The following is a 12,418-nucleotide window of genomic DNA, read 5'->3' on the forward strand; positions in this document are numbered from 1 at the left end:
TATATTGGTTTAATTACTTCCATAACAGCCAATGGAATATAATTTTTATGGTGATAAGGATCCCCAGTAGCTTGAGATTTTCTATAATTGCACCATGACTGAGGACCATCTGGACAAGCAAAATGTTGAGGATTATCATCAGTTGATGATCGATGTAAATATGTGGCCCATACAGCTTGTCTCATTTCCTGCAAATTATTTGCATTATTTCTTATTGCCATACCATAGTATTGTTGTAATTCATTTATAATTTTATCTGACAGGCGACCTCTAATGGTTTTACCATCTGACAAAATTTTGTCCTTCAGATTCTGTTTCAGTTTCCTTAGACGAGTGCCCATTCGTTTCTGAACATGACCGACACATTCTAGTTTAGTTATTGTCTTATTGACATATGGCATGGATTCTGTAACACTTTTGTATGCCTTGGAGTCCCCATCTCCAAGGAATTTTGTGTAAAATACTCCCCGTTCTTTTTCTGATCTGCTAAACATTTTCACAGCAGCGGCAGCCTCCATGCCTCCACTCGTACCTTCATAATTCTTGCTACATATGTGAGCTGCTTCTTTCTTACCAGATGCACAATGGTAACAATGTTTAGTGAGCACTTCATAGTCCAAAACTTTACCGCTGTCCACACTAGTAACAGTAGCAACAGCATTTTTGGATGTGTGACCCCTTTTCTGCCAGGTTCCATCAAAAGCAACAGGGATATCTGGGTTTCCTTCATTTATATATTTTGCTTCACTGGCAGCAGCTTTCATTGATAAATCTGCTACAGACTGAACAGCATCTCCTATCACTTCAGTGTAATTGTCAATTTTAGCAGGTGGAGGTGGAAGATTCATTATGGCACAAAATGTTTGAGCAGCAGTATGTCCTTTACCAATTGCTCTCATTGCATACATTAGCCTGATATTACTCTCAAACAAATTGCTACTGCATGTTTTAGAGCTCCAAAAACAGGTCTCATTTTCACAACTGGCACAAACTATAGCAATTTTGCAGGAAAGTCCTATAGAGTTTGTTATGTTCATATCAAAAGAACCTCCACAAAGATTACAACACAAACATTTCTTCATAAACTCAGTAAAAACAGGAAAGTCGACTAAAACATATTGTTCATTAGAAGCTTCATCTGTAATTTCACTTGCACAGTTTGATAACTTCTTTTTTGATGCACTGGTGGGCGTGTCTCCTTCACACATCTCAGCTGTACAAACGTCAGAACTTTCACCAGCATCAACAGGTGCTGAAGCAGAATCACTTGAACAAACGTTATTTGTAAATCTATTACCGCGAAACTTTCGCTTTTTAAATAATGATGCACTCCTAGGCATCGTAGAAACTACGCACTCACCACTGAAAGTCAAAACAAGACAGATAACAAACTCCAAATGAGCGACAAACTAAACTCGAGGCTCAAAACAAACACTCACAGATCAAAAACTGAACAATAAACACAGCTAGTCGTAAAAACAATGGTACCTATGGAAGGATCAAAGATTCTACAACTGAAGAGTGAAATCCACAGCCTTCTATATGTAATGTTTTCGGAAATGCGAAGATTTAAATGTGTACAAATCACAAGATGGGTAACTTTGCTGGGCGCACATGTAATTTTGAAAAATTAAATAAAAATACTTCCAATTGGAATTTCTTAACAAATTTTGCACCATTTTAAGCAGAAAATTTCAAATTAAGTTATAAGGTTAAAAACTGAAAATGTGAATTTTTTCCATTTTCCGGCATTCCAACTCCCCTTAAATACGTTCTTTAGTGTACTCTTCAAGCTCACCATTAAACGTTTTTCTCTTATTTGCGTAGTGTTCTAGTAATCGCGAAAAGTTCGTTTGTTTACTTACTGATGCTTAGGCCTAATTTTTCGAGCGTGCATATTTAGCGTTATACCGCAATTGGAAGTACATTTGCTGTAGTTTAAATGATTAAATACGTTCATTAGGGTGTTTTCAAGCTCACCATTAAAGGTTTTTCTTTTATTGTTCCAGTAATCGCGAAAAGTTCGTTTTGTTTATATTTCGCGGCTTTGCCTTACTTTCCGAGTGTGCATACTTAGCGTTATACCGCAATGTTAAGTGCATTTGGTATAGATTAACTAATTAAATACGTTCATTACGGTGCCTTCAAGCTTGCCATTAAAGGTTTTTCTTTTATTTACGTATTCTTCCACTTATCGCGAAAAGTTCGTTTTCGTTGAATTCGGCTGTTTAGGCCTAATTTTTGATCGTGGATATTTAGCGTTGTAACACAAATTTAAGTGCATTTGGTAATAGTTTACTTACATATTAGTTTACAAAACATATTTAGTGTCATTTTGCATCTGTATTTAATATATTATCGTTATCAGTAAATCTCTTAACTAATTTCCAAACTACCATGGATACTAAGTGAGTGAGCTGTAGTAGGAAAGTTAGTTCAGGGGTTTTGTACAGCTGTTGTGACAGGTGGTTTCATGGGGGAAATTGTAGCGGCGTGGGAATTGGGGAAGCAAACGAGACTCTTCCATTCTTTTGTAGGGTTTGCTCAAGAGATAGGATTATAGCTGAACAGGAGGAGAAAATTAGAGCCCTTCAGGCTTATTTGGACAGAGCGAGGGAGGAACTGAAGAGGTTAAGGGGGAAGGAGGGCAAACAGCGGTGGGAAGTGGTAGCTGGGAACAGGGGCCACAGAAAGTGGACAGTGCCTGACAGTCTCCCAATTGGCACAACCAATAGATTTGCCTTGCTACCACTATTAAGTAAGGAAGAGGCTCCAGTAGAAGTAGATGTAGTTAAGATGCAACAGAATTTCACTAGGAAACCAACTGTTCCAAAAAAACTAGAATGTAAGAGGAAAGTTCTGTTGCTAGGTAGCAGCCATGGAAGAGGTGTGGGTCAGATTTTGCAGGAAAAATTAGGTGACAGGTACCAGGTCACAAATTTTTTCAAGCCAAGTGCAAGTCTTAGGCAGGTGGTAGAGGATATAGGTTCCTGTGGAAGGGATTCACAAAGCAGGATCATATGATGATAGTGGGTGGAGTGGGAAACAGTATTGACAGGGATCAGGGCTACTTGTATGACCTATTGAAAACAGCCTCGGCAACGACCCATACCAGTGTTGGGCTGGTGCCTGCTTTCGTGCGGCATGGCCAGCCCCAGTTGAAGTGCTCTGTCAGGAGGGTAAATATGGAGTTGGATCAGTTGCTTAGGGCGGCCACTCTGTCAGACATTGGATTGGTTCCCGTCAAGGCTATTGATAGGGGGGATTTCAGAAGGCATAACCTACATCTCAGTAGGAAAGGGAAGGGTAAACTGACAGGGTTGTTAGCGAAATCCATAAGGGGGGACACTAGTACTCATGGATGTACCTCTTTTTTTAGACTAATATCAGTGTCCAATGAGAAGTTCAGGCAGGCAGGTGCTAAAGAGGTCCAAAACTCACAAAAATCTCACAACAGGAAAGTAAATAATAATGTTACCATATTTAACCAAAATATTGGTGGATTAAAGAAAAAAGTTGATTCTCACAAAAGTAAAGTAAAAAATAATGTTACCATTTTTCACCAAAATATTCCGTGATTGAAGAATATAGTAGATGAGCTCCTGGTTTGTTTAGATGACAATGAATCTGATAATGTAATAGATGTACTATGCCTGTCTGAGAATCACATTGTGTCTGATATGGAAAAGGTAAATATCAGTGGTTATAAACTAGGTGCACGTATGAGTAGAGAGAATAAGGTGGGAGGAAGAGTTGCCATATATGTAAAAAGTTATCACTGTGTAGAATGCTTAGATACAAAAAAGTTTTGTCTAGAGCAACATATAGAAGCATGTGCCTGTCAACTTAAACTGAAGGAGGGCTCTTTTATAATTGTAACAGTATATAGGTCCCCTTCAGGAAAGTTTCATTTATTCCTGGATAACTTGGATGCCTTGTGCTATCTCTGAGATAGGGGAAAGCAAATTATTATTTGTGGAGACTTCAATGTTGATTCACTGAAAGAGTGTAATAGGAAGAATGACCTGGTAAGTCTTGCTCAGTTCTTTCAATTTGTCATCTGTCACTAATTTTCCTACTTGGGTAGAAAAGGACAGCAGCACATTGATAGATAACACTTTTATAGACCAAGATAGGTTTTAAAACATAAATTCTTGTCCTGATGAGAATGGGCTTTCTAATCATGGTGCTCAGCTAGTTACAGTATATGACATAGCTACATTCAGTAATTCAAAACTACCCTCCAAAGTTGAGCAGTCAATTTATGACTCAACAATTAGAAATTTCAGAGAAAATCTTCAGCAGTTAGACTGGGATGGTGTGTACAAGGAACCTGATCCTAATTTAAAGTATAACTTATTTCATGATACACTTGTAAGAGAATTTGAAAACTGTTGCCCCAAGAAAGTAGGTAAATCTAATTATAAGAAACCATTCAAAAAACCTTGGCTTACTAAAGGAATAAAAATATCTTGTAACCACAAAAGGGAACTGTATCTAACAACAAGAAAGAGTAATGACCCAGAAACAGCCAAATATTATAAAAACTACTGTGCTACATTAAGAAAGGTTATTAAAAAGTCCAGAAGCATGTGTATCATGTCTGAGATTAATACCTCTGATAACAAAATTAAAACAATTTGGAATATTATTACAAGGGAGACAGGGCAACCAAGAGTACAGGATGACGGCATCACCATCAAAGCAAATGGAAACTTGATAAACAACAAGCTGGAAGTCGAAAAGATTATGAATAATCATTTTTTAAATGTTGTAGAGAAAATAGGATCTAGGTGTCCATTAGAAGAAGCAAGGCAGTTCATGGAAGAGACCTTACCCACACCATTTGATACAACTGAAATTCCACCCACCTCTCCTTCTGAAATTAGGAATATAATAAACTCTCTCAAGAATAAAAGCTCACATGGAATTGATGGCATTTCCAGCAGGATAATAAAAGCTTGTTCCAAAGAAATTAGTGAGATTTTTAGCCACACATGTAATAGCTCTCTGAAGCAGGGTATTTTCCCAGTTAGACTTAAGTGTGCCATTGTTAAACCACTGCATAAAAAAGGGGATACGTCTGATGTCAACAACTACTGCCCAATCTCTCTTCTGCCTTATCCAAAATTCTTGAAAAAGTAATGTATTGTAGAGTAGCTTCACACCTTTGTAAAAATAAAGTATTAACAAAATGTCAGTTTGGTTTCCAGAAGGGTTTTTCAACGGATAATGCTATATATACTTTCAATAATGAAATATTAAATGCTCTGAGTAAACGGAAGTCACCCGTTGGGATTTTCTGTGATCTCTCAAAGGCTTTTGATTGTGTAAATCATGGAATACTTCTAAATAAGCTCAAGTACTGTGGTATGAATGGGACAGTGCTCAAATGGTTTAAATCATACCTAATTGGAAGAGTGCAGAAATTTGAAATAAACAGTTCACATAGCATGCAAAAATTTGGTGATTTCTCAAAGTGGGGAATAATCAAGAATGGGGTGCCGCAAGGTTCGGTCTTGGGTCCTCTGCTGTTCTTAATACACTCATGGAAATTGAAATAAGAACACCGTGAATTCATTGTCCCAGGAAGGGGAAACTTTATTGACACATTCCTGGGGTCAGATACATCACATGATCACACTGACAGAACCACAGGCACATAGACACAGGCAACAGAGCATGCACAATGTCGGCACTAGTACAGTGTATATCCACCTTTCGCAGCAATGCAGGCTGCTATTCTCCCATGGAGACGATCGTAGAGATGCTGGATGTAGTCCTGTGGAACGGCTTGCCATGCCATTTCCACCTGGCGCCTCAGTTGGACCAGCGTTCGTGCTGGACGTGCAGACTGCGTGAGACGACGCTTCATCCAGTCCCAAACATGCTCAATGGGGGACAGATCCGGAGATCTTGCTGGCCAGGGTAGTTGACTTACACCTTCTAGAGCACGTTGGGTGGCACGGGATACATGCGGACGTGCATTGTCCTGTTGGAACAGCAAGTTCCCTTGCCGGTTAGGAATGGTAGAACGATGGGTTCGATGACGGTTTGGATGTACCGTGCACTATTCAGTGTCCCCTCGACGATCACCAGTGGTGTACGGCCAGTGTAGGAGATCGCTCCCCACACCATGATGCCGGGTGTTGGCCCTGTGTGCCTCGGTCGTATGCAGTCCTGATTGTGGCGCTCACCTGCACGGCGCCAAACACGCATACGACCATCATTGGCACCAAGGCAGAAGCGACTCTCATCGCTGAAGACGACACGTCTCCATTCGTCCCTCCATTCACGCCTGTCGCGACACCACTGGAGGCGGGCTGCACGATGTTGGGGCGTGAGCGGAAGACGGCCTAACGGTGTGCGGGACCGTAGCCCAGCTTCATGGAGACGGTTGCGAATGGTCCTCGCCGATACCCCAGGAGCAACAGTGTCCCTAATTTGCTGGGAAGTGGCGGTGCGGTCCCCTACGGCACTGCGTAGGATCCTACGGTCTTGGCGTGCATCCGTGCGTCGCTGCGGTCCGGTCCCAGGTCGACGGGCACGTGCACCTTCCGCCGACCACTGGCGACAACATCGATGTACTGTGGAGACCTCACGCCCCACGTGTTGAGCAATTCGGCGGTACGTCCACCCGGCCTCCCGCATGCCCACTATACGCCCTCGCTCAAAGTCCGTCAACTGCACATACGGTTCACGTCCACGCTGTCGCGGCATGCTACCAGTGTTAAAGACTGCGATGGAGCTCCGTATGCCACGGCAAACTGGCTGACACTGACGGCGGCGGTGCACAAATGCTGCGCAGCTAGCGCCATTCGACGGCCAACACCGCGGTTCCTGGTGTGTCCGCTGTGCCGTGCGTGTGATCATTGCTTGTACAGCCCTCTCGCAGTGTCCGGAGCAAGTATGGTGGGTCTGACACACCGGTGTCAATGTGTTCTTTTTTCCATTTCCAGGAGTGTATATATATTAATGACTTGCCATTCTATATTCACGAAGATGCACAGTTGGTACTTTTTGCCGGTGATGCAAGTATAGTTATCACACCCAGCAGACAAGAATTAACTGGTGGAATTGTAAACGATGTTTTTCAGAAAATCATTAAGTGGTTCTCTGCAAATGGGTTCTCATTAAACTTTGGCAAAACAAAGTATATACAGTTCCACACAGTAAATGGAATGACACCATTAATAAATGTAGAATTTGATCAGAAATCGGTAGCTAAGGTAGAGTATTCAAAATTTCTAGGTGTATGCATTGATGAGGGGTTGAACTGGAAAAAACACACTGAGGATCTGCTGAAAAGTTTGAGTTCAGCTACTTATGCTATAGGGTCATTGCAAGTTTTGGAGATATACATCTGAGTAGCTTAGCTTACCACCCCTATTTTCGTTCTCTGCTTTCGTATGGCTTCATATTCTGGGGTAACTCATCATTGAGTAAAAGAGTATTCATTGCACAAAAGCGTGCAATCAGAATAATTGCTGGAGCTCATCCAAGATCATCCTGCAGACACTTATTTAAAGAGCTAGACATCTTCATTGTCACCTCACAATATACAATGTGGTCAGAAAATGTCTGAAACGCTTGTAGGGATGTTGCAGGGCAGGTTGTACTGAGATATGAATGTTACGAAAAAAATTCGATACGTTGCGCAATTTCCGGGTTATTTAGAATTGAAGTTAGCCAATCAGATCGTCGCGCGAGTAAATTCATGTTTCAGCTAACGAGATAAAGCACTCGTTGGGCAACACCGCCCCTGGCATGACGCTTGGATGTGAGCGCGCGACGCCCCGATTCGCTAAATTCTACGGTATATAACTCGGAAACGGGGCAACGTATCGAATTTGTTTCTTAACATTTATGTCTCAGTACAACCTGCCCTGTAACATACCTATAAGCATTTCACACATTTTCTGACCACCCTGTATATATTCACTTATGAAATTTGTTATTAACAATCCGAACGAATTCAAAAGTAATAGCAGTGAACATGGCTACAAAACTAGGAGAAAGGATGATCTTCACTACTCAAGGTTAAATCTAACTTTGGCTCAAAAGGGGGTAAATTATGCTGCCATAAAAGTCTTTGGTCACTTACCTAATAGCATCAAAAGTCTGGCAGGTAGCCAATAGCATTTAAAAGGAAATCAAAAGAATTTCTTAATGGCAACTCCTTGTACTCATTAGATGAATTTTTGGATATAGTAAGTGGGTAATTTCCCAAACCCCCACAAAAAAATATTAAAAATTGAAGATATTGAGTGTCATGTAATATTTTGTGTAATGTAATATCTTGTAAAGACACCTTTTTTTAACATGACACGTTCCACATCATTACGAAGTGTCGTATTCATGATCTGTGGAACAAGTAATAACCTAATCTAATCTCTAATCACTTGGATAAGACATGCACTGCGCTTGAAAATACTTGTGACCTGGTGGTACCTGTCACCTAATTTTTCCTGCAAAATCTGGCCCACACCTCCTCCACAGCTACTACCTAACAACAGAACTTTCCTCCTAAAAAATGGTTCAATTGGCTCTGAGCACTATGGGACTTAACTTCTGAGGTCATCAGTCCCCTAGAACTTAGAACTACTTAAACCTAAGGACATCACACACATCCATGCCCGAGGCAGGATTCGAACCTGCGACCGTAACTGTCGCGCGGTTCCGGACTGAAGCGCCTAGAACCACGCGGCCACCGCGGCCGGCTTTTCCTCCTACTTTCTACTTTTTTTGCAACAGTTGGTTTCCTAGTGAAAATCTGTTTGGTGCTGACTACACTTAAACTACTTGAGCCTCTTCCTTGGTTGATTGAGGTAACAAGGCAAATCTACTGTTTGTGCCAATGATGAGACTGCCAGATACTGTTCTCTTTCTGTGAGCCTGTTCCTTGCTACCACTTCTCATCTGTCTTAACCCTTCTCCCCCCTTAACCCCATCAGTTCCTCCCAAGCACTATCCTGCTCAGACAGAAGGGCTTTAATCTTCCCTTCCTCTTCAGCTATTTTCCTATCCCTTGAAGATAATCTGCAATACCATGGAAGGGACCCCTTCCCCTATTCCCATGCCACTACGTTCACCCCAATGTAACCATCTGCCACAACAGCTGCACAGAAGCCCAGAACTGACTTTCTTATCGCAGAACAATTCTCCCTCATGGCTGTTTACAATATTTTTACGAAATTTATCTACAGTTCACAAGAGTCACTAAAGTTATGTGGAACACTAATATTCGTGTACACTATTAATATAGTTGTACCACTACCGGCCCAGGTCCGGACACTGTCTCAAGTATGCTTACGGTGGACTCAATGAATGTGACGAAAAGAGTGTAAGATCTTACCGCCTTTCTTTACTGATATTTACGCCTGGCAAGAGCGTGAATAGGTCACTTATTTGGTGGAGAGGACACAAGAAAGAATCCTGATAATATGTGGGACCTGAATCTATACTTTCGTAAAATAGTTTCCCTTTTTTAATCGTAATACTCTTCGTCTTGCCGAGAAGCAGCCAATATCTGCACTTGACTGAGTGCTGTTAGTTTTTATCTTAATACCACATAAATTAATATATTCACTTTCTTTTCCTTAATAATTATGGTGCGAGTCTTTTAAAGCGTCCGTTGATGACGGAACGCAGTGAATTTATAATAAAATTATTCCTACGCAAGATGTCTGCAAAGAATGGTCGATTGTTCGGCCGTTCTTCCAAATCATCGAGCGTACTGAAAACCTTACAAATAAAATTTTTACTTCTGAATGAAGGTTACTAGGCATATGAAAGAAAAATGCATGATCAGCTTAAGTTATCATATATTATTTAAAATTTTATGGCTTACAATGCGAAATGGCCGCCGTAGCGTGCGTTGACTTCGAGACTAAAACAGAGAGAGAGTAATAACGCTGGTCTGTTTTAGTTCCTTTAGCCAGCGAGTAAAAGAACAATTAATTACCACAAAGATCATATACAGTTACCTTATAGAGTCTGTTTGTACCATTATTATTTCATTTCATTATAAATTACCGTTATGAAACCTAATTTCACGCGCATTTTCAGAGTTTTTTTTTACAATTTTTATTTTACTTTATTTTGTGTCTCACTTTTCGTCGCACGATTTAATATTTTATGCAGCATATCGGCACATAGTAACATAATGCAGTTAAACTAACGTTAAAAATCAAAATTGGTATACCCGAAAAAACAGGCCTAAGATCGTGTATGCGCGATACGTTAATTACGCGTTTTGAAATGAAGTAAAAGATGGATCTTAAAACATTTAGTTCCTCGAGTAGATACGGCACTACTAAATATATGTGTAATGGAAACTACCTGAATTCTTAATACTTAAAGAAATGTCTTAAATTTCTATGTAAACCTACGTCTAAAGTAAGCGGAAACCGGCCCTTAGGTATGTTTTTGTTTTTTTTCGAGACATACTTTGAAACGAATGGAACTTCAGTAGAATATATTAAACAGACTCTAATTAACTTCGTTACGGTGTAATTTTAATTTAATTGACAGTTATTATAGAATTAATTACTTATCTTCACGAGCTTAATACTCAGGCGTATGCGATCTGCTCCAGTGCTACTAACTGACTTAATAATGAGTATCATACAGTGAAAATTCATCCTAACAGCTATTGGCAACAATTCATAAAATCAAAATTCCGTACACTATCGAAATACTGTACTCCGTGATAACTTGGCCTCACACTGTTTTGATCAGATGGAATTAACGTTGTGGACGAACCAATAGTGGTCGCCGAATGGACAGAGCGAGTGAGCCTTTTCTTACTGAGGACTTGGTTTCCCCACAACATCGCTATCACGGTGCTCTGTAAGCTGCCATTTTGTACTTCTATGGATGATTTGGTGACGACAGTCGCGCTTGCAGTAGTAGGTTTCCGAAAAACACCAAAGAGAAACCAGCGCCTTCCATAATTACCTGTGGGTCCAAACACTAACGAAAATTCATGGTGCAACTTTTTTTCTTTCTTTTTTATTTCTACCATTTCAAAAATTTCTGACACTGATTTGTATTTTTGACGGATAAACCTGAAGATGCTTCTATACTGACTTAAAACAGGTAGTTCCGAATAAAGCACCTTCATATAGTTATATGGCCTTTGGAAACACCTCGTCATACTTCACCTTTCCATTGTTGAAATTCTTATGATAATTGAATAGGTTGTTGCACGTTGTTATTTAATTGTACAAAAAATGTTAACCTCTTTAAGGTCTACATTCTGTATAAATTGTTTCTTGAACTAAATAAAACTAGGACTGAATATTATACCATTGTCAGAGTACATCTTTGTCCTAATGGCCTCCTCCTATTACATCTTTACCTGTAGTCTGCAGTGTAATCGTTGACTGTTTTTTAGACTGTGCTTGTAAGATTCAAAAGATTCAGCACGGCGCAACGCAACGACACACAACCAGACTCCTAGGTTAGTATTAGAGACACATAATCAGTCTATGGTTCTATGCTTGCACTCAAGAGACTGGATAGTAACAAATTAGTTTTATTGACGGTTGAGTTCCACTTTTTAATTTTGTTACAATAATCCGACCCCAATACGTTGCACATTGAAGTAAAGAGAAAAGGATTGAAATTTGCAAATGAAAATAGAAGCAAGACTGTGACAAGAGTTTGTTTACAAGGAAATCAAATGCAGCAAGGCGTTAATTTTTTTTCTCTTTCAGGAAGCGTTATAAATTTTTTTCTACCAGGAAGTGATCAATTAACTCACAAATATAAAAGTTTCCGAGGAAAAAATGAGTCGAAGACTTAAAGGCTACAACATAGCCAGTGACTGATGACATTTCTTCCAGAGGAAACATGAAATGAAACGGACTGATTTCGAAGTATAGAGTTCGGTTTATAGAAAATAAACCAATGGAAGATACAGTTAAGGTCAGCAAACACAAACAAAAATAAGAGATTACGTTTCGTACCAAATAAGACTACAGGAGGTAGGAGTTCAGAGAAGAAAGTGTGGCATTCCTTCTGAAAGTCATCTTCAGCAAAAGAAGGCCATGAACGTCTAAGATCGCTCAGAATATAGATCTTGCTACCACAAGGGCATAAAAGACTAATATAGGAAACCGAAAATGAAAAAAAACGAATCTTATTTGTGGCAGTCGTAATGGAACTAGCCTGTTATGTGGGCGAAACGGAGACCTGTTGCCGAGGTACTTTGGACAGTCTTACTGGCAATTAAATTATGAACAGAGTGTAATGCAGTTACTCAAATCGGATCTTTAGTTAGGTATTTAATTTGCTTACCAAATAAGATGCAGATACAAACTCTGTTACAGTAAACAGAGCGGAGTGGAAACATCTCTGAAGATTTCCAGGAAATGGCAATTATAGAAGTAATTAAGTTTGCAGGTACTTAATC

The sequence above is a fragment of the Schistocerca nitens genome, chromosome 1, assembly GCF_023898315.1.
Source record: "Schistocerca nitens isolate TAMUIC-IGC-003100 chromosome 1, iqSchNite1.1, whole genome shotgun sequence".
Classification (NCBI taxonomy): domain Eukaryota; kingdom Metazoa; phylum Arthropoda; class Insecta; order Orthoptera; family Acrididae; genus Schistocerca; species Schistocerca nitens.